General features: G+C 43.2%; 1 long non-coding RNA gene across 1 annotated transcript; it reads right to left on the bottom strand.

Annotated features, from left to right (window-relative positions):
- LOC110405075 lies at nt 467-25,905 on the bottom strand. Its single transcript, XR_002442671.1, has 3 exons — nt 22,373-25,905; nt 2,805-2,952; nt 467-2,496 (listed from the first exon to the last, which is right to left on the bottom strand). It is a non-coding gene; the product is annotated as an uncharacterized LOC110405075 (long non-coding RNA).

Here is a 27,390-nt window from a genome sequence, read left to right as displayed (position 1 = left end):
GTAAAAGCGTCACAGACTGCTTGCATGATAGCGGTGTGTTTGCATTGCTGGAGAGTTATGTCACTGCTTCCACAGTAAAGTTATTTCAGGGGGCTGTAAGTTAGGTGTAAAAACTCTCTTTGAGCTGGAACTTGGCACACACAGGCACGCAGACATGCACAACCTGATTTCTGGGAAGCGGGCAGAGATTTTGCATTATTTCTGAATTGTGCAAGTGCACAGGGTTTTCTGTGTGGGATTTCCATAGGGAGAAGCTGCAAAGCTCTCGTGGGGCAGGGCCTGGAAGGTGGTTGGAGACTAAAACCACTGCCATTGCCAGTGTCTCCTTCCTGCCTCGCAGCTCTGCAAACAAAAGGCTGAAGACAGCCCATCTGCTGGCTGCAGGGGCCCTCAGCTGAGACATACTTGTTTCCCAACCTCAGTGTAAAACTGTGAGGGCATAGGGATGCTTCAGAGGCCCCACCACATACCAGTGTCATAATGGGGATTTTTTGGAAGTCTAAAGAGACTTGAGACAGATTGAACCAATCCTTGAAACAAGCTTTGTTTCAGATGAATTTGGATATACCACCCGAATGTTACTCAAACTGCAGTGGAAAAATGCCTTCATGTAGCCAGGACCTGAGTCACACACGGCCACAAACAGAGCAAAACCACTTGGCAGAGGTCCTTCCTGCAGGACATTGCAATTCCTGTGCTGGCACTGCAAGAAGACTTGGTGCGTCTGCAGGGGATTTCTTCCATCTCAGTGGGGAGAGCACAGGAGTCTGTAAGCAGCATAAGGCAAAAGCGACTCTCTTACAACCTCTTAAAACTTACTGCAGAGCAGGGCACAGATCAACTCTAACCACAGTAACCTTTAGATCATTTGCTGCTTAAGGTGTTTGGTACACTTGACCTTTTATAATGAAACAATAAGCACATTTTCTTCACTTACTTCACAGCCTACAAGTCTGTTAAAGAATACACCAGACTTGAAGCAGTTATTTGCCGTGACATTTTGTTCCTCAAGTAGCACAACACTCCACCTTCATGTCATTTTTCCTCTGCTTTGCTGGGTTGAAAATCCATGTCTAGCCCCTGGGAGGTGAGTCATTTTCCCATGTGCTTCCACTTCTGCTGCAGCTGCAGCCTTCCTAGACTCTAGACGATGAACATATATAAAGAAACACACAGAAAGAACAGTAATCATCTGGTAATAGGAAAAGGAATGTGGTTGACAATAAGGGTATTCTTATCTAATCTCTTGCAACCATATTTAGTGATGTTAGTGGTTTAAGCATTATTATCTCTCATCCCAACTGGAAATTATCTGACTTCCTGGTTCCACACATCGCTGGAGCTCAGGAACACATCACAGCCGCTTCTTCCCACGGCACGTGCAGCACCAGGATCCCGGTCACTGCTCAGCAGAGCAGGCACTGAGCACAGCGGTTTGCTCCAGCACTAAGCACAGTGTGATCCCAACTGAGAAACTTCAGAAGGATGCATTATTAGAAGTATAACTGCAGCAGGAACTCTGATGGTTATCATGAGATAATCATCACACATCTGTATTTATAAGACACAGGGCACAGTCTGGTGCTTCCTAGTCCCGAGTGACATGATCTCATAGCCACACACCCCTGGAGCTGTACTGAGCCCTTTATGGTGGGAAATTATGCATTTCTGCGCTGGAAGAACATGCAGTTGGCAGCTCATAGCTGTAGTTCACGCAAAGCTGTTTGTTTCTTGTAAACAGATTTGTTTTCCTTCGGTGGTAGGGACCCAAGAGAACACGGTCTAGCAGCAAACAGAGAGCATGTTCTTGCAGAGCAGCAGCAGGGGACGGACAGACCTCCCGGCCTGGGCAGAGTGCTGCCGTGATGGCTTTTACATGAAGAGATGTGGTAAGTATGTAAGGCTAACTAAGGTCAGGAAATCTCTTGCTGTGTGTCTGAACTCCCTGATATTTGTGTTGCAGCATTTTCCAGGTGCCCTGCTCTGAGGCTGGGTGACAAATCCATGCTGCTTGTTCCCTGAGTCTCTCTGTAACTACCCGGTCATTCTTCACATGCTACAGCTGTGACCCAGTTCTCTGCCCTCTCATCAGTAGCAGGAAAGATTTAAGTGGTTATTACTCTTCCCACTCAGGTAATTCTATTGATATAGCCCCACACCTCACAAGCTACTATGGAAAATATCGATACCCCAAATATTCACCTGATAATACTAAAGTTAACACACGCCCTGTGCATCAGACCCCAAAAGAGAGCAGGAAGAAGAAGCGAGGGCTGAGGCCCAAGACCAAACCCTCACAGGACTCCTCAGCGGATGTGGGGTAGATGGAGGTTCTCAGGAAGGAAGGATGGTGCCCACACACCACCCACACTGTGGCCAGAAGGCAGCTGGAGCCTTGCAGGCGTGTTCAGCTCCCTCTGCTCCAGTAGTCAGGTCAGTGTACAGGAACAGCATAACCATGTCCATAAGCGCAGTGCTCAGAATGGCCTGCAAAACCTACTGGAAACATATGGAAATATTTAGGCAATTTTTTTTGTATTGCCTTCAATTTTTCTCTGATGATGTCATTCCGGATACCTGTGCCAGGTGAACTCAAGCCACGTCTGCCCTTTGGCAGGAGCAGAGACAAACCTTTAGGGCCAGCTGCTCAACAGAACGGGGACACCGAGCCCTTCAGAGCTGCAGGTGTCTCCTGCTCACCACCCACCTGCAGGCAGCCACCAGCCATTGATCTCCCCTCTTAGCTCTTCTCCCTCGCCCCTCAGCCAACACACCAGCTCCTCGCACCTTCTCCCATCCCTCACCTCCTCTGAAGTCACAGGCTCTTCTGTCCTCATCCCCAGGGAATGCCCCATGGGCTGCTTCCACAGCCTGCGCACCCACTGTATCCCTTCCACATACTGGGGTGCAGCAGACAGCGGAGGTGGAGAACACAGCAGACATCGGGTCAGTCTATTTATACAGAAAAGACAAATTAGAAGGGTACTTAGTTATTGGGCTCCTTCTCATTCTTGTTTTCCCTCTTCCTTCTCCAGCAGCTGAGGGAGAGCTGTGGAGGCTGTAACCCCTTTTTCTTTCTCCCATGCAAAACCCCTCTGTGCTCCCGAGAGAAGAAAGCAGACCTCTGACCCAGGGTCCAGCGCACCTTCTGACTCCTCACAAAAACAGCACACAGTGGGACTTCTCCCCCAAGCAGTGCAGCAGCACCTTGTGCCTGCATCCCAGCCCAGCCAAACTGCTGCTGCTCATGGCATCACCAGGAAAACTGGGGGTGCAGGAAGCCTGCACCATTCCCCTGGCACACAGCGCTGCCCTCGCTTGTGGTCTGCTCTGCTCACACAACGAGCTCGTGCTGAACCACCAGGAGCAATGCAAAGCACAGTCCTAAGGAGAGAAACCAGCACCAGAAACAGGCAGAGAGACCTGGATCAGAATGCAGAAAGCTCAGGGTGCAGGGCTGGCTAACAGCACTGATCACTTCACAGTGCCCAGCTCTAAACACCACTTCTGAGCTTTTACAAAAGCCTGGTTATGTGATCACTGCTTTGTTTGATTTGATTCAGGGAACGAGCAAATCTGTTTCACACGTTTTTAAAAGCTTGCTGAGGCTGCCCAGCACACTGGGTGGCCGCTCTTATTGCAGTCAGTAAAAAAATCAGCAAACAAACACAATATGCCCAGCAACTCGATGTGGTGCTTCCTGCGGAAAGGATGCCAGCTCCCCATTCACGGGGCACAGACGCCAGTGCTGATTTTCATCTGGGAGAGCTGCTGTGAATTCATAATGCAACTTTTCCAGCTGAAATAATACGCAGACCTGTGTGAACCAAATGTTCACAGTGGGCACACTTTTCCTCTTACTGTTTCCAAATAAAAATCAAATATAAATAGCAAGAAATCAGCCCCATCTCTACTAATGAATGGCAGCATGAGAACATCAGCAGCATTTCAAGTGAATATCTTTCTGGTGCAGTGAATTAGGCTTTTCCTGGAGAGGAGTACGAACCTTTGTGCTTGAGAAATTCACTTTCTGACAAATCCATGGGCGATAAAGAGAAGGAGCATATATATACTTTTCTCTTTGCATCCTGACTCAGCTTTTCATTCAGCCTTCCTTTCCTCTTAAATAGCAAATGCTCTGTGAAGCTCAGTAAGCCTGTGGTTCAGCACTGCTGTGAATCACCCTGCCAGCGAGGAGACACGAGCTGTAGGGGCAGATTTACCCTTCAGCTCACCCCTAAGGGCACAGTGGCTCCTCGCTGCCCTCCTCTCCCTCAGCCTGCCCTGCACCAGGCCCAGCCCCAGCACTCAGAGAGCAGCAGGATGGCCCCTCCCTGTCATGTTGTGGGCAGTGTGGGGGAAAACAACACAGGAACAGGATAAGTGAAGAGGATGAATGTACTGTGGTATGTTCTGCACACAGGGAGTCCCAAGCACAGCAGCAGCTGTGGTTTACAGGCTGCTGTTGGGTTCAGCAAAGCACAGGAGCAGCACAGGCCACAGAGAAGATCCAGAGGTGCCTCTCAGTGAGAGACAGCAATGAGGAGATGTCTCTACTAGTGGAGCTAGTAGACCATACTCACTTCAGAACACCAGTTTGCCTCGCTGTGCCAGCCATCTCCTTTTCAAGGGCACAGGAGGATAGGAGGACATGCAGACAGACAGTAGCGCAGCTTACCCATGGGCAAACAATGTGCTTTAAGTGTTAGCTGAAGAGGAAATGTTGTCATTTTTCTTTAGCAACTATTTATCTATGGAAGTCAACCTTTCATAGAAACATAGAAAGCAACTGAAAAACAGAATCATGGAATCATTTGAGCTGGAAGGGACCTCTAAAGGCCATCTAGTCCAACTCCCCTGCAACGATCAAGGACACCTGCAGCTTGATCAGCTTGCTCAGAGCCCATTCAGCCTGACCTTGAATGTCTCTCCCTCTGACACAGCACATTCTTCTCTTCTGAAGCAATAGAAGAAATCTTTTTCTATATCTAGTCTTACACCTGTTTTGATAGAGGCAGACAAAAAACAAGCAACCTGATGGGAGTGCGAGCGAGCACTGCTTGTGTTAGCCAACCATGGGCTGCTCCCAGTGATTCACAGCGCAGCAGTCACACACAGATGGGAATTCTCTCCTCATTACACACCTGCATGTCCTGTCTGGAACCAGTGCCCTCGCAGCCTTCACAGCTGGGGGCAGGACAGCAGCCCAATGGCATCTTCTAATCAAATCACTCCGGTGTTGTTTGTTTTCTTTTTGTGAAGCCACTAACAGCAGTGCTTTCAAAGATCATTTACTTCTTAAGATAGATGTTCCTGGGATAGTTGTTTTTTGTTTATTTATTTATTTGATAAACAGAAGCCAAAAATGATAAGAAAAAAAAGTCTTTAAAATGATGAATAGTTAGCTACTGTCATTGTTTTTTCAAAGAAATGACAAATATTGTTCATGATAAAACCCAAAGTGTTGTCCTACTTTTCCTCACCGTGTTGTTATCAAACTATTTCCATTTTTCTGGAAAATCCAAATTATTCTAAGATTTTCTGCAGAAAAGAAAATTGCATCTAATTCATAATTTCTACTGTAGGATGCACTAAGACACGTTAGTGAGAATAAACCTGCTGGAAATTTGCACCTGGTCACAACCAAGGCAGCTACAATCTTGACCATTCTAGTCACTTTTAAGGATATTTTTGAGGATATTTGTCATTGGTGTGTGTGCAAATACGCTTCACCTATTGTGTACTTCTGGCCAGATAATGCACCAGTATCTTGAGATGGCTTTTCAACACAGCAGGCATTAAGGCTACCCAGGCCACAGTGGCCCCAGCCCTACCTCCTGGAGGAGGCAGCTGCCCACATGCACTTCCCAGCTTGCTTTCCCATGGAACTTTCTTTAGTGCTGTAAAATACATCACTTCTGCAAAAACAGCTCAGCAGGATTTGAGAAGCTTTATGCCCTTGTTTACGTTAGCTTGTTAGATTCTCTGAATCAGGGTTTAGCTTTTGTTGAATGATATATTTCACCTGGCAGGAGAACTGATGCTCCATTTTTTTCAGAGGCTAAACTCCCATTGACTTTAATAGCTGTCTGGGCAGCATAAGACCTGGAAAACCATTTAACAGACCCATTTAGCCCAGAAAAGAGCCTAATAGATGTATGAAAAGAAGCTTGTTTAAATGTTGGAGACAATCAGAAGACCCCTTAAATTAGTCAGTGGCAAATCTTACTGCTTCCCTCCTTTCCACAGCTTGCAAGCAGCAGGCCTGACAGAGTTCTGTTCCACGGAAACTAAACTATGCTTTTACCCTGGAGAAAAAGTAAATGCACTGTATGTTCTCAGCATCATAAGAATGAGTTACTTAATAAAAATATGTTAACAGCTCAAACTGCGGAACTGTTTCCTCAGATTGCAACACTATCTAAGGGATTTTTGTAAACTGCCATCCCTTGAAAGAGGAGAAGCACTATAATCTTTAAAGGCACCCAGATACAACACCACAGCCTGTAGATATCACTCTGGAGTCACCCACAGCCACATGATAACTTTCATTTTTAAGATTTTTGATTAGGTATAATCTGATATTGCTATGTGCCTGGCATTCGGCACCAACTACAGCAAAATGTTCTCAGTCTGAACAGGGAAACTACTGATGGAAAAAAGCAGCCCAAAGGGAGGCCCTTGCTGCAGGTAACCCATCACTTCCAGGATAGCTGTACCACCCTGCATTGGAGCTGTGCACACACAGGGATCAGAAATAACACCTGGCAAGGCACAAGGATGGCCCCGTGCCCTTGCAGCCTGAACAAAGATGTGTTTCCTGGTGAGGCATTGCCAGCTGGAGCTGGGAGCGCTGCTGGTGGGCTGGGACTCGTGCAGAGCTGCTGCTTTGTTCCTTGACTGCAGCAGACACAGTGGTTAAGTAAAGCAAGTAAGACTCAGCCATCAAGAACAGGTCAAACCCAGTTGCCTTGCGGTTCTGGCCCCTGTCCTGCTTAACGCCGGCTGCACCCTGCTGTGATGTAAATTTAGAGTGCAAAATACACTTACTTTCTCCATCCTCTGTGCTAGGGTCGTGACACCAGAACTCTAAGGGAGCAGATCAGAGCAAGCAGAGGGCGGTAGCCCAACTCTGAGGAGCAGAACACAAAGTTCCTTGTCTTGGGAGATAACCTCAGGGTATTTTGAGAGCACTGAGTGGCAGCCCCGAGCAGCACGAAGCCCAGGGACACACTGTCTCTCATCTTATCAAAAGTATGTTGGACAGGGATGAGGAAGTCACATTCTTTGCAACCAAAGCGCCCCTGCCTATGAGGGCAGCAGCTTCCTCTTTGTTCCTTAGACATGTTCTGTACACTGGAAAAGACAAGATTGTCCTCCAGCTGTCCCAGAGATAAAAAAAAAAATTCCCTTACATATATAAAATTAAAGAACTATGAATTTCCAGAAACAAATGAAACACTCAGCTCATTAGCACTTTCTGCAGGAAATGTTTCCATTTCCTTGGACATTAGAAGCTTAATGATTTCCCTAAAACAAACAAGCAAACCCAAGCCAAGGACAAAGAGAAACCCCCGCCTTACTTGCAGCAGCGAGACCTCCCGCTTGCACAGCCCTGAGCAGCACGGGGCTCCTCTGTCCTTCCGAGCAGAGCAGGAGCAAGGGGAGAGGTGCCTGCAGCACATCCTGGATGTAACGTTGAGGTGGTGCCGTGACAATTACTCAGGACATAAGTTGAGGTGTTTTTGCACTCTTACCATTGCAGACAGTGCACCCCTTGCCTTGCCTTCATTGTATCCCTCTTATGGAAAGCAGTCCAGGTCCTATGCTCAGCACTAGTGTTTCAGAGGAAGAAGCACAACTGAAGCTTTGTGATACAGAAGGGGGAAAGAGAGGTCAGCTTTTTGGTGCTATGTATTTCCATTTTAAAATTTTTGACTTAATATTTAAAATCTCTTCAAAGCTTAGAGAGTTTTTTCACTGGGGTTTAAAACTAAGTGAAAAATTTACATTTTTTATAATTGAAATGTCTGTGACACCTTAATCGGAAAGGAAGAAATCCCCAACATGACTGTGCCGTCCATGCAAGGAACTAACGCAACCCTTATACAGATGTGCTCAGTACACCAGTGCTGCACGGTTTGGGCTTCCTCCCAGTTGCACATCATCCAACCAGGCTAAGTCTAAGAATTTCTTCAATAAAAGCAAAGCCAGGAACTCTCATAGAAACCTGCTTACTTGCAACCGAGGTAAAAAACAGACATGGAACAGAAAACAATGTTGTAGTTGGATTCAACCACACGGCCAAATCACCTGAAACAAATCCTTCACAGCTATCGCGGGCATTTTAAAATAACGTTTGTTCACTTTGAAATGGATAATGAAAAATATCTCTTTTCCTAAAAGGACAGCTATATTGTTGTGTAATGAAGAGCAGATGTCAAAAAGTATTTCAAAGACTCGAAAAAGTATATATATTAGAAAAACAGTATATAAAGGCAACAGCTCAGAGCTCTGCGGTGCAGCCCCACAGCACTGTGCCATGTGTGCCATCAGGGCTCTGACTGCCAGGCCCCAAAGGCCGGCACACGTAGCTGGGCACAACCCCACTGGCATGATCATGGCATAGCTGGGAATTGCTTCCCCACTGTAGATTTCTCCTGGTGCCTCCAGCCACATGCAGGGAACTCAGAGGACACATGTCAAGAGAAGCTTGCCTTGAAGAGTGCAATGTGGGGCACAGCCAAGCCCTGGAGGTAAGAAGCATGGTGCAACCTCATCTGCAGTGCTGGGGAGAGCCAGGGCAGCGGGGCTGCAGGAGTACTGCCAGCTTACAGCACTGAGCAGCCAGCTCACTGCTTAAGCATGTGCTCAAAGAGCAAAGCTGAGATCCAGTTTCATGTACAGTTTTATTAGAGGCCAGGACCGAGGCCAACTGTTTATCTGGTGTCTGGCCTAAGCGCTGATAAAGACTTGGCTGAAATTTATATAATCTGCCATTAATAAAGGCAATTTATGATAGTCTGAAGCAAACACATGACCACTGCTGGCTTCAGTCACGGTACGCTCGGCAGAGGCCAGGCATTAGGCAGCGCAGAGATGAGACTGAATTCACTTCTTGTCCCTAAGTGCTGGTACCGTAGGTCAGCCTAAGACAAAAGCCTGCATAAAAGGCAGTTTTGAGTTGGAATTGCTCATATAAACTGCACTGCTTTGAAACAACCCAGTACTGCACTGCACTCCAGCCACCCAGCAGCACATCTACAATGTCGGCTCCAGGAACCACCTCTCCCACTGCAGGGATAAACCTGAACCTGAAGTGATAGATGGATGAGTTTAATGCTACACACTACAAGTAGTTGCGCTGCTGTGCAGTGGGACGAGAAACAGCTCATAAACACCTTTCCAGAATTAGAGGCATCCAGATCAGAGACAGAAAAGCTATTACATCGCTACTGCATTGTGGTAATTTGTGAACAGGCACGGAGGCTGTTGTGCTTTACATTTGCACAGCCCTTAGCCAAGGTGCAAGGATCCCTGTAGGAGCCCAGCACTCCCTGTAGGACAACTGCTGAACACAGTGCAAAACACAGGAAAAACAGCAGAAACAACCTGACAGAACTGGATGTACAGGAATACTTTTGATTTCTATTCATGACCAGAACAGAATTCAAGGAAATAAATATATTTGTCAAATATTGCCCTATTCAAACCCAGCCTCCTAGTATAAAAGTGCATATTCCATTGCCCGTAAAATATTAGAATTTACACTTACCTATAATATACAAATCTGATCCTTACATAAGCTCTGCGTATTTAAGGAATGTATATTGAAATACACATGCACATTTATAGTTCAAATTCATCATTTAAAGAGTTCCATGTCGCTATCTGAAAGCCAAGACGTTTCTTTTCAAGATCTGTAATGAATGAGATCCAGATACAGGGTTGTTTCACATAAAGTACCATCAGTGCCAAAAGCTTCATCCAGAGAAAAATTCCAAGATCAATTATGTGGATCTAAATATCAAAGACCTAGCTCTGCTCTATTCCAAGCAAAAAAGACGTCTACGAATGCATGGATAAATCACTTAAAAAGTACATGTCAGAGGATATTAAAGGCAGGCACATAAAATAATTTCTAAAATATTGCTAAATGAGTAATTTTTCAGTTGTCTTTTCACTGTCTAATATAACGTCACTATGATTTAGCGCTAAAGGATTCTAACATGTTTATTTATTTAAACATGGAATTTAATCATCAGAGCTTGATTCCTCTAGATAATCTGGCTCTACAGCAAAATTTCACTGAAAAGCATTTTAAAATTCATCTGGGTTCATTCCTCTCACCATCTCCACCTACTTTGAATTACTCCCATACACCAAATCAATGCCAAAATTCTTGGCATCGGAGGTTACACCATGCTAAGATCTGGCTCCAGGTACAAAGCTGTCAAGAGTGAAACGTCAGCACTTTTTCCAACAGCTCTCCTGAAGCACCTGGCTCAGGTCGTGCTGGTTTGCCCACCCTGCTCCCCCACTGAGCTCCACAGGCACCTCCAGCCACTGGACTCGAGGCCAAGCACGTCCAACGTGCGGTTCTACTGCTGGAGAGAGACAAAAAGCCTGACTCATGGGTTCAGCCACTTTGCATCTACTCACTCATTGAGGCTCAAGTCCTTCATGAATGGAAGCTTTTACTGATCTTAGGAGCAAAACAAGAGAGGAGTCAGCAGGGAGTCCGGCAGTGGTGCTGGAAGCTGAGGATGCAGCATGGCACTGCAAAGGGCAGGCACCACATGTAGCAGGAGGCTCAGCTGTTAGCAACATTTATTCGGCAGAGTGAAGTTCAAGCAGAATCCATTAGCGTATACCCAAACCCGAGTCTCTCATGTGCCTCTTGGTGAGGTTGCATGGTCACTGCTGGCCTGGTGCTTATGGAGAATCGAGAGCCATGAACACAGGCACGCACAGGAGCTGGGCCAGGAAGGCCTGTGGTTCACTTATGGATTTGAACAAGTGCCAAGCAGAGAGGCCACGGGGAAGCTGCAGCTCTGACCTCTGGAAGGAAGGGACGTGGATGCAGGTGGAGTTGTCAGGCAACATCTGAAGCACTCACAGCACCTGAAGTGCCTGCAGGAACCAAGTGCTGAGAAACCTGAGCTGTCTCCAGGCACCATTTACATCTGCAATCCATGACAGTTGGTGAGCCACTGACTGAGCTGAACCCAGCTGACAGCCGTGAGAAGAACTGAATTTGGCTTTTGTTGAAACAATGGCTATTAACCAATGATGGTGTCTGCTCCAAGAATAAAAACATTAAATAGAACTTGGATGGTCTGTAATATTTAATTTATCATAATTTAAATTATGAGCAGGGAATTTGAGACAATAGGCACTGCTTCACCAAGGGAAGATTGTGCCTGTCCGCTCTGGTGGCCTTCTATGATGGAGTGACGGCATTGGTGGACAAAGGGAAGGCAACTGATGTCATCTACCTGGAATTCTGCACGGTCTTTGACATGATCCCCCACCACATCCTTGTCTCTAAATTGGAGAGATACTGATTTGAAGGAGGGAATATTTGGTGCATAAAGAATTGGTTGGAATGTTGCAGTCAGAAGGCTGTGGTCAATGGCTCAAGTCCAGGTGGAGGCCAGTAACCACCAGGGTCCCCAAGGGGTCCGTCTTGGGACCAGTACACTTTAAGATCTTTATCAGTGACACAGATGATGGGATCAAGTGCACCCTCAGCAAGTTTACTGACCACCTCAAGCTGAGTGCTGCAGTTAATGTGGCAGAAGGAGGGGATGTCATCCAAAGGGGCCTTGATAAACCCAAAAGGTGAGCCCACATGAACCTAATGAGGTTCAACAAAGTGAAGTGCAAGGTTTTGCACTTGGGCTGAGATAATCCCAGATATGTATACAAACTGGGAGAAGAACTCCTTGAGAGTAGCCCTGCTGAGAAGGACCTAATGGTCCTGGTTGATGAAAAACTTAACTTGAGCCAGCAGTGTACGCTTGCAGCATGGAAGGCTAATTATATTTCAGGTTCCATCAGAAGAGGGGTGGTCAGCAGGGAGAGGGAGGTGATTGCCCCCTTCTACTCTGCCCTCATGAGGCCCCATCTGGAGTATTACACCCAGGTCTGGGGCCCACAGCTCAGGAAAGATGTGGATCTTTTGGAGAGGGTCTAGAGGAGGGCCACAAAGATGCTCCGAGGGCTGGAGCACCTCTCGTATAAAGACAGGTTGAAGGAGCTGGGATTGCTCAGTCTAGAGAAGAGAAGGCTGCAGGAAGGCCTCACTGTGGCTTTCCAACTTTTAAAGAAAGTTTATAAACATGAGGAAAATCAACTTTCTACATGGGTAGTTATAGAACAAGGGGGAGTAGTTTTAAACTAAAGGAAGGGAGATTTAGATTGGATATCAGGGCAAAGTTCTTTACTGAGAGAGTGGTGAGGTGCCGGAACAGGCTGCCCAGAGAGGCTGTGGATGCCCCATCCCTGGAGGTGTTCAAGGCCAGGCTGGATGTGGCTCTGGGCAACCTGATCTAGCACTTGATCTAGTGGCTGGCAACCCTGCCTGTGACAGGGGCATTGGAACTTGATGATCCTTGAGATCCCTTCCAACCCAAGACATCCTATTCTATGAAATGGCTGATAGTAGCACTACAGTTGAAAAAGGCATTCCATGATTCCAACAGTGAGTACAATATAAAAACTCTGCTTGTAAATGACAAGACTATTAAAAATTGCTTTATAACTTTTTGTCATATATAGCATACCTGGCTTTCACTCAAACACGACATGGATCTGGTTTGCTGACACCCTGACAGCAGGTGGGCACCCCTCAGTGAGATGCACAAGGCAATCACAGTCCTGGAGAGAATTACAGGTGTCCTTGACTCAACGGCAAAGAATAGCCCTCTAGATAGTACAGAAAATAGATCACCATAAGCAACAGAACTGCTTTGACAGCAGAAAGCAATAGATCCCCATGAAGGCCCATCCTTTCTCCACGAGGGCTCCCTGCAGGTGCTGTCAGGCACTGGGCCAGGGCTCAACCCCCAGCAGCCCAGCCTGTGCCCCACAGTGCCGCCACCATCTCCTCACTGGGTGATCTGCTCTAGGGGTGGCATGTTGGGGTCTTACAGCTCATCCACTCAGTTGTACTGAGCTGGGCTTCTTGCTGACTTCTGTTCTATTATTATTTTATTATTAATTCTATGAACATATACGAAACCTAACAAACATATTCATTTATGGCTGCTCTCATCACAGACTTAACTGAATTTGCTTCACTCAGGTTAACTGCTGTTACATTAGCTCCACTGAAATGGGTGAAGATACAGCATTACACATTAGTCAAACTGCAGAGATCGTATTATCAGCTGGGGGCTGTGCTAACTTTGGAAGTGACACCCCCAGAGAGAAGAGCTGATTCAAGACAAAAATACCAGTTTGTGTGAGCAACAGGCCTGGGAGGTACAACTCGAGGTCAAACTGCAGAGAGTACTGACCTCACAGCAAAAAAAAAATAAAACAAATGAACAAAAAGAAACGTTATTTGATGCAACACAGAAGAAGATTTGATGCAGCCCTATAGCAAGTCTTAGAGACAAACCCAAGTGCCCTCCTAATAAAGAGAACACAAACTATTTACATTTTTCATTGCTTATGCAGCTGGTTTGGGCCTCCACTGTATAGAACTGATCAAACTCTGTATGCAGATCTGGACGGTAAGAGTCATTTATAGAGTAGAAAATTCTATTCTTTTTTTTTTTTCCTAGGCTTCCCTCTTAGGTTCCTTGCATCATCATTATCAATACAATACAAGTTCCACTTAACGGGAACATTTTGGATATCTCATACAGAGGGAGATGCTGAAAATCAGCAAGATACATTGCAGATAAATGTATGCAGTTTCTATATAATGCACATGGGTATACCAGTATTGACACAGCATAGGAATTGACTGATGAATACTTCCAGACTATCATATTTCCTCACCGCTATAATACCACTTTATCAGAGCTGAATTCAATCTTAGACATCTCAGTGATTCACGACGACATAACGCAGCCAGCTCTGTAATTTAACCAGCAAATTACCTCTTTCCAATCTGCAGGGGAAGTGATGCACAATATACAAGAAAATAGGCAGCTCTTGGAGGAGATGCATTTATCTGATTCATGAGGAAAGAGGTACAAACTCGGTAAGTTCGTGGTACAATGGGAATGAGCTGCAGGATTAAACACAAGAATATCTACCGCTTTTTGAAGTATTCCTTGTGGTTGGAGCAGCTCTGTGAATGTAATCATGATATTTAAAGTCTAGATACAGTTCTGCTGCTACCACGGGATCAGTTTATAATTACTGGAGTCAATGAAAGCAGCAGCAAATTCTGTCAGTTCTCCCTGAAATATCTCTCTATTCCCATTTGTCTCCAAACATAGAAAAAAATGCTATTTGTCAGACAGTCTAGATTTGAAGCTGTTAAGTGGTCTGAGGCGAAGACAGAGGAAAAAAAATTGCACCTTCCTTCCCAAAGGAAGCAAAGCTGTGCTCCTGGTGCCTCCACAAGCCAGACACACATACAAGGCTGGGCATCACACGCGCAGTGGTGCCACACCTCCACCAGACACCAACACCAGGGGCTGATGAGGCGTGAGGCCATCATCCCACTTCTGCCATCCCCAGACTGATCTTCCATGGGGAATCCCACAGGCGCATATCCTTCCCATTCCTTCTCACCCACTGCTGGGGGGGGGATGCCGTGGAGCTGCCCATGAGGCAGAGTCCGAGCAGCGGCCTACCTGCCCAGGCCGACCTTGGCGGCTGCCCTCAGAACAAAAGCCAAGGCTTAGGGAGCCTGGAACCGGTTGTAACAACAAGCAGGACCTGACTGCTCACAGATGAGCGGGCTTAGCAACTCACAGAGTCTGTTATGTGGCCCTGCTTTCTCAGAGATACTGAGCAATAAGACAGGGTATTTGTTTTCACCTGGGGAAGAACAGCAGAGCTGCCTTTCTCTGGGCATGGATTCAGCTCTTAAAGTAGAACCTGAACATATGGCAGCACTGTAAATAGGGCACAAAACAAACAAATAAAAAAATAGTATCTGAGATTAAGTTAAACCAGCAGAAGGAAGACCTTTGTAATTTGGCAGTTTTAAACATGTAATAATTAATTTCCCTAGTACCAATGAGGCAGTGTCCTCTAGTGGTTAGAGCACTGGACACAGAGCCACGAGCCCAGCAGACTGCTCCTTGTCTTGCAGATCCATCATGGCACAACCTCTGGCAGCATCCTTTGCATGAGTTCCACAGTGCCACTTAGGTGCCTACCATGCATGTGATTCAGCAGGAATCAGGAACTAAATAGGGCCAGGATGCCCAAATATTTTCAGAAACTTAGGTCCCAGACCATGATAATTGATGTCCTATTTGCTTCGTTTAGGACCATTTTTTTTTTTTTTTTTTAAGAAGCCATGAAGACAAAACCATCTCTGAACACTATCACAAGTGATTCTATAAGGAGAGAATAGGCAGAGTACTGAAAAGAAAACAACCCTTTACCATGTGGGACCACACAGAGATGAGCTGGCAGGCCCACAGTATGGAATATGACAGTTCTGCTGCCCAAGTTTCTCATTAAGAAACAGTACATCAGGTCCCTGTGAAGACTCATGAAATTGTCTTGAAACATGCATCCTAGAATAAGGGGTCTAGGAGACCCAGCACATCACAGGGTCAAAAATACTAAGTGTACTCTGACTCCATGGAAAATAACTGGCTTTTTTTTTTTTTCTTAACTACAGACTTACTATATTATCAACATCTTTAGACCAGAGTGGTAATAAAAGAAGAGTTTCTTGATTCTTATGCAAATCACATTGTTCCTTCAGTTGAAAATGATTCCTGAAATAACAACTTGCTAGACCACTTTTAACAGCTTGCTCAAAAACAGCGTACCAAAGCCAGGAAATGTCTGCTGTGAGATTTCAGCTATGCTGTCAGCCAGTTTTAGAGCAGAGAACAGGTGCACCGCAAACCTTAAGTAAAGATTTCTTTATTTTTACCTGGAAAAAAAATCACATTCCATAAAAAGATCAGCTTGAAATGGGTCTTGTAAAAATTAGATATACTGAAACAAGCTGGTATCACAGAGTTCCCAATTAGCTTGGTTATAACAAGGTGACTAACGCAGGGGTTTTGGAGATCTCCTGCACGTAATGTTTTGAATTATGCCAAGTACACTTCTCAAAGTATTGTTAACTTGTGATTTGGATTTAAATGGTCAGATTGGTTAAGTTGATTAATAATTACATAATTAATATAATTACACCAGATAACTCGTATAACTGAAGTCACCTAATCCAAAGCATGTAACATAAAGACAAATGAAGCAAATTCACTCTGAAACTGGGATGTATGGAAATAACTAACCAGATATCTCTACTAAGAGAATGCCATCTAGCACTTGCAATAAATATTCTCAGCTCATTGCAGAGTTGGTGGATTTCCAAGCAATCATGATTGTGATACATTGAGACATGTTACTAGGGGAACTTGATGAAATGCTATAGTTGAGAGAAAATTTTTGACCTAGTGGGAGTCCTGGAATTTCTCAGAGCATTGCATATTTCTCTCTATTTCAGCCAAAACCAGCAGGCCAGCCTTCAACATTAAATGTTTCTCCAGAGCACTAACAGCTTCTACAATGGAGACAGAAAGCTTAATCACATTTTAATTGAGCCAAATCAGATTTCCAAATTCAACACACATTCAACAGAGATTTCCTCCAGTTAAAATACAAAACCACTAGGCCTTCTGCAACAAGCAAGTAACTTAGCAAAGATAGACTGCAGGGTTAAAATATAACTGTGTGCACATGAAAAAACATTTTTAATAGAGTTAGCAAAGGAGTAATTGGTGTAGGTTCTCTTCAAGGCACAGGATTTTCCTTTCCAGGGCTATGTAACCTATCTAAGCAGCTGGGTTCCCCATGAGAGTACAGTAAACACTGGCCATCTCTCCCATTACCATGTTTTTTTAGACTCTTCCTGTGGAGAGAGGTTGAATAAGAGATGGTGGAGAGAGGTTGAATAAGAGATGGTGGAGAGAGGTTGAATAAGAGATGGTGGAGAGAGGTTGAATAAGAGATGGTGGTAAGACTGCCAAAGGGCCAGAGAGGCAATTTACTGGAAGCAAGCCAGGCCACACAATTATGGTACATAATGAGATGTAGACCAAGACGCAGCTCATGAAGAGATTTATGCAGTAGCTCAAAGCCTGTTAAACTGCATACATCTTAAAATTATTATTATTACTGAAGAACGCTTATAAATAAATGCAACAAAGGTTTAAATTACAATAATACACCTCATGTTTTTCTGCATGTTTAAGAGACCTGCAACATATCTGTTATGAAAGGATACTAATCCAAGACTACACGCCTCTGTCGGACTCCATCAAATAGAATTCTGAGTATGCCACAACACATACAAGGACATTCTTGACTTTAATTGCAGTGATCATCCCATTGATGTATAATTTTGTGGAAGCAGGTTTTAAATTGTGTCACTGTAAATAGTACAATTGCTTCAACACCACAAAATTAACTCTCTCCAACTCAAACTGAACTGAACTTTCCCATGTACAATGCCATGAGAGAAAGCTGCCAGAAGCCAGACATGTTAATTCCAGACAGAGTCACAACAAATATGAATCTTCTTTCAACTCTCAAATAACTATTTCAATTTCTGAGGAAATCAGCACTGTTGATCCCACTGTTTAGCAGTATGCTAAGGTTCAGCCATCTCCAGCATCAAGTAGCTCAGTAGCCTACAAATTCAGCTCACTTCCTCCCTACAACGTTTTAACAGCTCATGCAGTTTCAGAAAACCTTTCTGTTCTCAGGATTAAGAGCAAAAAAATAGACAAGAGAGGCATAAAGGTAGCAATGATTATTATTGATGTTTAGCCACGTATAATTATTGCACCTAGTTATGGTTCTACGCTATTCCTCAAGACATACAAAAGCCCTTCCTAGTTCTATCAATTTTCAATCCCACATGGAGATCTCGAAAGAAATACCCAGGTGCAGCATAGAGTTTTTCCTTCCATATTTCCCTATAATACACAGTTGGAAAGGTGTATGACATACTGAAGAACACAGATTTCAGAAACCATGTGCTGTCAAAAACCTCATACACCGAAACACTGAGGGTACAACACTGCCACCCCATTATTATTATTCAACAAACAAGCATAGTTTTGTCCAAGAATTAGTAATGTTTACAACTGGTCTGATAGTGCAAATGACCACAGAATCCCAACTCAAGTTCTGATTAACAGTTCTATTTATTTTTTAGAGCAGTTTTCTTTAAAAAGAGGAAAAATGTAATCCTCTGCTTAATGACTAATATAACCAAGTCCTTCTATATAGCAGGTTATTTCTAAGATACCTAAACTTTTCTCTTAACTGCTATGACAAAAATTAGAGGGTATTTATTTCCCTCATCATATGACTAAAGGAAATTTATCATTTGGTTGAAACAAGTACTGCTATTTCCTCTATGGAAATGGAAACACTAAATCATACATTTTTCTCACATACCATATTTTGAAAGGTCTGCATTCTTTCACGTTTCAGACTCAAATGTTCCCACAACTAAAGCTTCTTATAAAAGCATTTGACTCTTAAAGCACTCCCACCTCCAGTAACCAATCAACCCAAAACACCCCCCACTTTTACATGTAGTCTTGTTCATCCAAAGTAAATAATTTAGTCTGTTCACTAGAGATTTATTATTTTAATGTGCTCGTTTCATTGTTGGCCTTGGCAGAAATGTCCAAGCTTAGGAAGAAAGATAGTGAAAATTGACAAACTTTAAATCCCAGCATTACAAAATTCTATTAGGTAACAAATGGAAAATATAATTAGCCACAGCACAAGCCATCACATGCTTAATTTGGAGCCCTACTCCTATCAGATACAGTCACAAAGATAAAATCTGAGAGAAAGTGATGGCCATCATTTTCAGCCACAGGTCCTGGAACTTGTAAGAAACAATGAGAGCTCTTGAAATCTGGGGGAAAAAAGGCCTGTATTCTCTAAATTCAGCAGATTGGTTACACATTATTAGTGATTTATGGCCATAAGCTGGACCTGGGACTGCTGTGAAGGAAATCGCCTTGGTGACAAAATACAATCCTTGTTTGCAGTAAAAACTGGCTGAACAGTCATCACACAGCGCCAAATAATTACATGCACACACACACCAATAGCAAAGATAGGTTCGTCTACAATTTCTATGCAATCAAAATTGAACCACTATTTAGCTACTTCTGCTTAAGTTTGTGAAGGAGAAGCTCTGAGACAACTCTAAATTTCATGAGAAAATATTCAAATAAGTATAAATAAATGAAATATCTTTTAACACTGAAATGTCATGTTGAATTTGTGCTTATTTTATTAGGCATGAAAGGAGTTCTATTTAGATGGGCCAGAACAACTTCCCCCTGTAAAGGATCTTTGACAAAGCAAATCATTTCAATCTGTGGCCTCACCCTGGCTCCGTCTGTTAGTTATTCATGGAAGAAAGCTTTTCCAGCTGTCAAACTTCAACTCCTCAATCACTGCACCTCCATATCTTTTCTATTGTTTTTGTGGTACTCTTTATAAACTGTCAGGAAAGGAAGGCAAGAAACTGGCATGGCTGAACCAGGATCTGCTGGTAAAACTCGAGAGCAAGAAGATGATGCACAGGTAGTGGAAGCAGGGACAGGTAACCTGGGAGGAGTATAGGGATGCTGCTAGGCTGCATAAAAATAGAGTCAAGAATACCAAGGCCCAATTGGAACTGGACTTAGCAAGGGGCGCAAAGGATAAGAAAAGCTTCTATAAACAACCAGAAAAGGAAAATCCTCCAGGAGAGCGTACCACCCCCCTAGTGAGCAACACAGGCAGGCTGGTAACAGTGGACAAGGAGAAGGCTGAAGTATTCAACAATTTTTTGCCTCAGTCTTCACTTGCAACTGCTCTACACACAGCCCTTGAGTGGATGGTTCAGAAGGTGGGAACAGGGGGAATGATGCCCCTCCCACTGTAAGCAAAGATCAGGATTGTGACTGCCTGAGGAACGTGAACATCTGTAAGCCCACGGGTCCTGATGGAATTGGCTGATGTAGTCACCAAGCCACTCTCTGTATTTGAAAAGTCATGGTGGTCAGTTGAAGTCCCTGGTAACTGGAAAAAGGCAATATCACACTCATTTTTAAAAAAGGGTAGAAAGGATGAGCCAGGGAACTACCGACCTGTCAGCCTCACCCCTGTGCTGGCGAAGATCAAGGAGCAGATCCTCCTGGAAGCTATGCTAATGCACATGGAAGAGAGGGAGGTGATATGGGATAACCAGCGTGGCTTCACCAAGAGGAGGTCCTGCCTGATCAACCTTGTTGCTTTTTATGATGGCGTAACTGGAAAAGGGAATGTCAACTGATGTCATCTATCTGGACTTCAATAAAGCCTTTGACACAGTCCCCCATAAAATCCTTCTCTCCAAATTGGAAAGATGGATTTGATGGGTGTACTGTTCGATGGATGAAGAACTGGTAACAAGATCACACCCAGAGAGTGGTGGTCAGTGGCTTAATGCCCAGATGGAGGTCAGTGACAAGTGGTGTCCCTCAGGGGTCAGTACTGGGACCAGCGCTCTTTAACATCTAGTTAGGTTCTGGGGAGACCTGAGAGCGGCCCTTCAGTATCTAGACGGGGGCTATAAGAAAGAAGGGAACAGACTCTTTAGCAGGGTCTGTTGTGACAGGAAAAGGGGAAATGGTTTAAAACAAAAGGAGGAGAGATTTAGATTGGATATAAGGAAGATTTTTACAGTAAGGGCAGTGAGACACTGGCACAGGTTGCCCATAGAGATGGTGGTTACCCCTTCCCTGGAGACACTTAAGGTCAGGCTGGATGGGGCTCTGAGCACCTGACGGAGCTGTAGGTGTCCCTGTTATTGCAGAGGAGTTGGACTAGATGGCCTGTAAGGGTCCCTTCCAGCTCAAACGATTCTATGATTTCTTCCTGCAAGAAACAGACTCAGTGCAATTCAAGAACCCAGTTACAGTAGAGCAGAATGCCGCATATTTGGTAACACACAGATACGTTCAAAGAGAAACTTTCATATGCAGTATTCTGTCACCAAAATGACCAGACATCTGGTTGATGACAAGAGACTGCATCCTCCTCTCTTCTGCTAAAGAATATCTTGAAAATTACCCACATAGAGTGCAAAAGAGAAGCAAAGTATTTTCATAGAAGCAGGGGAAGTATCGTTATGAAAGCAGCATATACATTTTTCAGCTCTACAGTTTTATTCTCAATGGAATTCTTCCAAACAGCCAAAGGAAGAACTGAGCCAGTCCCTGATTTGCAAATTCTTTTCCACCTCCTTTTAAGTAGATGAACTGCAAAACAGCTACAGAAGATTAAGAAAGATGAAATGCAACCACAGCCACAAGTATCAGTTACAGCAGGAGTTCACTTTGGTAAACCTGAGCTGCTGCCAACAAGGGAAGGGAAAGATGAAAAATCAACCTCCCCCCCCCAAAAAAAAACCAACAAAAACCAACCCAAAACATTTCTAAGCATCAGAACAATCAACTTTAAGTCTAAAATAACCTTCACAAGCTGTCTTTCTCTGATGGCCTTTGGGTCTTCTCCCTGACTGCGCCCTACAGCACTGTTGGCTTTTGCCATCAGACAGCACTGATAACAGTTGCTGCTCAAGGGTGTGCAACAGTATTATTCTTCTCCCCACAGTGAATTTGCAGACTAAAAGAAACCTATGAGTCCCTGTACACTCTTTAAACCATTACTAAAACACAGAAAAAAACAAACAAAAAAGCATACTCCAACATTTCCAAATGCCCCCCACCAACCATACTGTGTGTCACGAGCAGGATGCCACGCACCTCCAGAACACAGTGCGCTCACAGCACGTTAGGAGCCTAAGTAAATTGGAAAGTGTACGTATATTTTGTTGTCCAGTGTGGAAGCAGATCCTCGTCAACTCACTGCATCTCAAAGACAGTATTTTTCTGAGAGACTAAATTTTCTATACCCTGGAAAATTTCAAGGTTTTTGAACAGGCCTCAAAATGAAAACAAACCAAAAATACAATGAGAACTATACCTCTGTTGTGTGACCACTATTGATTTCAGCTCATCCGCAGTATGGTAGTTTTATTTTTCCTCTCCTGGCAGTACTCCAGTGATAAAAACTAAATCAAATCCAACCCTCCAAACACTGTCCTTGTTGCAGAGATGCGCAATAAATCAGGCCCTACTTTCTAAGCACTGACCTTGCCAATGCTTCGTAGGAGTCCACATCTGAGGTGAAGTTTTTCTTGTCCTTATCTGGAAAAAGATTGTGTGTGAGTTAAAGCTTACAAGCCTTTTTTTTTTTTTTTTTCTTCTTCCCTTTTTCATTAAGCAATAACTATTATTCCCTTGCCATCCCACTCCTTTTTCTCTTTGGTAAAATTGACCTTAATAACAAATTACTGAAATAAAAGTACAGCATATGTAGTTACTGAAGACAACATTAAGGAAGGCCTAAGTAATGATTGCTTACCCCTAAGGAAGAATAAAAGATTCAGTCTTGCCTGTATCCTGAAAATATTTCATTTCAGCAAATAATCTGAGGAAGCTTTAGAGTATGAAAGGGAGACAGCATGTATACTGCAGTTGTAAACAACTTAAAAGCAACCACACTAAAACACAGGAATGCCTAATTTCTATTGTAGCATTTGGAAAAATCAGCCTTCCAGTTTTATAGGAAAGGATATAAAAAAACAGATGGCAATTGTTTTGAATGCAGTTCACTGTACTCATTTGCTGACTCAGCTTTATTTCTCAACGTAGACCCATTACATCAAGAACCTCAGGTATTTACAAATAAGATAGAATTACTGCAACTACACTGTTAAGAACATATCCATTATAGCCTGTTAACCTTCAGACAGTCACATTTACTTTTTTGAGGTCAAAATAAGGTAAACTTTTTGAGTTCTTAGTATTGTTCTCAAGCATATGCAGCCAGCTCTAAAAACATGTCTGCAGTTCATCAGCACTCCTGCTGCCACACTTCATGAAATTCTTTAATTCAATCAGCATGCTGGCATGGAAGCCTATGCTCTCGCCTTGCACATTCCTGCTTGGGTATGCTATTCGTTTGTGCAAACAGCATTCTCATGAGCAGACAGAACAGCAATTTGCACATATTAAACAACAAGCACCAAAATGAAAAGCCTAACAATGATCGTTTGTGTTACCTCTTCCTCTGTAAACCAAGAATATCCATACAATGAGGCTTTTCTTTTTGCAAATCAAATACAATATCTTAATTGCTAATTCAGACAGTTCATTATTTCTTATAGTATTGTTACTATCTGAATGGTTATTAATAACCATAATGATTTTAATATTGCAGTGCATTTAGACTTTAATAGTAATATGAGACTAGAGCCTTATGTTCTCTACTCATAAGTCTTATGAGGAGTAGCTGAAAGAACTGGGATTGTTTAGTCTGGAGAAGTGGAGGCTCAGGGAGACCTAATCGTTCTCCACAACTGCCTGACAGGAGGTTGTGGCGAGGTGGGGTCAGCCTCTACTCCTGGGTAACAGCATCAGGATGAGAAGGAATGGCCTCAAGTTGCGCCAGGGGAGGTTTAGGTTGGATATTAGGAAAAATTTCTTCTTAGAAAGAGTGGCATCGGAACAGGCTGCCAAGGGAAGTGGTGGAATCACCATCCTTGGAGGTGTTCAAGAAAAGGACAGGCATTGCACTGAGTGACATAGGCTAGAACAATCACAGGCATAGGTTGATGGTTGGACTAGATGACATTGTCGGTCTTTCCAACCTTAATGATTCTATGATTTAACCAGCTGCAACATTCAGAGTGACAGCAACGCTCCTGGCTGTCCTGTAAGAAAACACCTGTCTAGAAATACTGTATAAAAACAGACTAATGCACAAAAAAACTATGGTCAATTGCAAGGTATTCTGACATAACAGTACAGTAGGACGCTCACCTTTACAGCTGCCATTTCATTCTGATCATTATTTAAGATATCACAGATCTCAAATTTCATTGTCAATTTGCACACTGTGTGGAGGAGTGGGTCTTACACTTCTTGCCATGCAAAATTTAGCAGAAGTTCTCCTGCTATAACACTTTGGGAGATGTACTGTAACTTCATAGCCTTGTACGTATCCTGTACACAAACATATAGCATGCTGCAATTGCTACAGACACGCAGCTTCTGCAAGAGAGCAGGAGATCTGGGAAGTTTTTAAATAGAGCAGGAGATCTGGGAAGTTTTTAAATAGCAATAAAAAAATCTTTGCTTTTCATCCTTTTTTATGGCTTAAACTACAAATTCAGAAAAATGTCACCTTTCCTTAGACATAGTTCTTTCTTAGACAGCATTCCTTTGAACTAGCGGTGTCACATCATTCTCTTCCCCCTCCGACACAAACCCTTCTTTTTAACAATATATGGAAAACTGTTCCCAGCAGCAGATGTATCTGATTAAGCGTTAGGAGTTGTAGCTACCATTGCATACAGGACATAGGAGTTTTCAAATTATCTTACCAGCATATGGTCCTGCATCTAATCTCAGTGAGCAGCGTGAAATCTTGACAAGCAATGGAATCTCAATGGCTCTGCCACTCAGTTTTCTTTCAGTATCATACTCCATCAAGAGTAATGCAGGCTAGAGAAAACACAGGAGATTTCTCCTGCCTTTTAACACAGCCACTGCAACTTGCACTTGTTTTTGTGGCATAATACAGCTTTTAGTGTGTTATCTGTAAAACTCGACCCTCTGTTAAATAAGGCTTGGGCGGAATGTGCATGTATTCTACAGATCTATGAAAGAACTTCCACTCTAGATCTGCAGTGTGCTGACACTATGTTTACATCTAGAAACAAACAAAAAAGACAAAAGATCAGCATCATTTACAGAGCTGATGCTACTGTACACTAGAGGGAGCGAAGGCCCAAGTTCGGCTTCTCCTTCTCAAAAGAAAAAAAGGGGTTAAGACTGTTTCCACAGAGCCTTATTTGTTTCCACCATCTAAAATAATCATTTGATTTTCAGTACTTATGGTTGCCAGTTGTGTTCAGTGAATACCTACTCTAGCTTTACAAACTCAGAAGATATCTGAGACGTGAGTACATCCAATCTATGTTTGTAGAATTTTGTTCTCTGATCCTAACATGGCATGAATAATTTTAAGTGGATTATTTAATTTTAAACATAAGTACAACTTCTTTAAGGAGTATTTCTCCTAGTTTCACATTTAGCACTACTAAAACAAAGTTGTCCAGAAATAGTGTTCTGTTTCTGCTTTTTAATTAACAAAAGGTGACTTTCAGAAATAACGGGAAAGATGAAGAAATTTCAGCTCAGAATTAATCTCAGGGCCAGCCCACCATGAAGTTTAAACAATTCCTCCAGTTGTTAATTGTTAATTTCAATATTTCTGTTTGCAAGTTCCAATAGTTTAAAGACTTCCTCCTAAAAGTATTTTAGGAAATTGTTACAAACCTGCTTTAAAACATATGGATTGTAATAGGCAGTGTATTGTGTGACCTCCTAGGGCTACCTGAAAACTGACATAATATATTGCTGACCTGAATCAGATGCCCAACGTTCGGAGACGTTTTCATCCAGCCTGCGTGCTGCAGCTGGAGCTGCTGAGCCACACAGAGAAGTGCAGCCCCTCTTGCAGAGCAACAATCCTCTTTGAGGTGCCTGAGCTACAGCCCATGCTCAAGTGCTCTGCTAGATTGCAGCTGAGCCATGGCCGTGGCTTGTGTCCATCTGAGGATTCTTGTGAATGCTACAAAAAAATTTGTAAGAATCAACACTTTTTTTTTTTTTTTTAAGGAAATATCATTTGAATCTCACAATGTTCAAATAATTAAGTATTCTGGAAGAATAAAAACAGGAATTAGGATTCTTAGTCCAGAATGTCACCCACTTTTTACGCCTACAAAGCAATGAGCAGGGCCGCATTTTATACCATTCCTTCCTCTAAGCCAAAACAGCGTTATCATATCAAAGTAAGAATGACTATAGCAGTTGCATCATGTCACCTGCAGCTATTCCTTTTTCTCTCTGCTTTCCATTAATCCGAGCAGCGCAGATTATCACAGGATGTAGTCTTGGCAAAGACTGACTCATCCAATTTACAGTGGTACTCCAAGACAAGCATAAGTCCTTGAAACTGAGAACCACCAGATACACTAGTTTTTGGAAGTCCCCTAGGAAGAACATCTCCATTGTACACATCCATTGCTGAGAATCCATATAGTATGCGACCAGCAGCCGCTGTAACTAAGGACCAAGACAAATAAGCCCAAACTCCACTAAGACCTTATGTTTATCTCTGTAAAATGTAATTAAATGTTCTTGGTGACAATTTTGATGGGTGTTAGTTACCGGAAAGATTAGTGAAGAGTGAAAAGAGAAGCTATGGAAGATGTAAAAGAAAGTAAAACAAAATATGCTGATAACTCATAACAAGAAAAATTCTATCTGATTCATACAAAAAGCAGCTATCAATGTCACATCACATGTAAAGAAAGTAAGCACACTGCAGCTTTTTACTCAGGAAATTTTCAGCATCCTTGCCTCTTCTCTGCAGTTACCCCAAATCATTTTTACTCTCTTCTGTACTTGAAGTAAATACAAGGGCAAAAGCACAGACAAATGACAAGCTACATTTGGCTAACAGGATTAATTGCAATTGTTCTTAAGATGTCAAAATTGAAAGAAAGGAGACATCTTTTTGCTCTTACAAAGCATTGTATCTGTTACAACTCTGCTAAGGACTAACTTGAAGACACTGTATAGATAAGCAGCATCTTTCTATTCTGGCTTCGGATTTATTTATTTTCCTCATTTTTATAAACTCAGACACGGATTTCCAAAATAAAGATAATCTGTTCCAGTCTCTGTTCCAGTCAAGCTCAAAGGAAGTTACATTTGGCTGCAAACACAGAAGTTTGGATCTGATTAATGAGATGCGTAACTAGCTCTATATCTGACAACTTAGTTTAACTAATTACCTTCAATGTTAGTTCTGAAGGGAGGAAAAGGGAAGGAAATGAGTGATACAGACCATTGTCCTGGCCAAACACAATACCACAGTACTGATAAAACAAGATGCATCTCACAGCACTGACATTCTCCTCAAAAATTTTGTGTTGACTCCATTCCCAGCCAGAAGTTTGGTCTCAGATAAGATGTTGGGAGGAAGGTCAGAACTGCAGTGGGCAAATAAGTCAGACCCACAGCCCTACCACAG

Source organism: Numida meleagris, chromosome 11 (assembly GCF_002078875.1).
Source record: "Numida meleagris isolate 19003 breed g44 Domestic line chromosome 11, NumMel1.0, whole genome shotgun sequence".
In the NCBI taxonomy this organism is placed as follows: Eukaryota; Metazoa; Chordata; class Aves; order Galliformes; family Numididae; genus Numida; species Numida meleagris.
The sequence above is the reverse complement of the archived record's forward strand: the minus strand, read 5'-3'. Positions and strand labels throughout refer to the sequence as shown.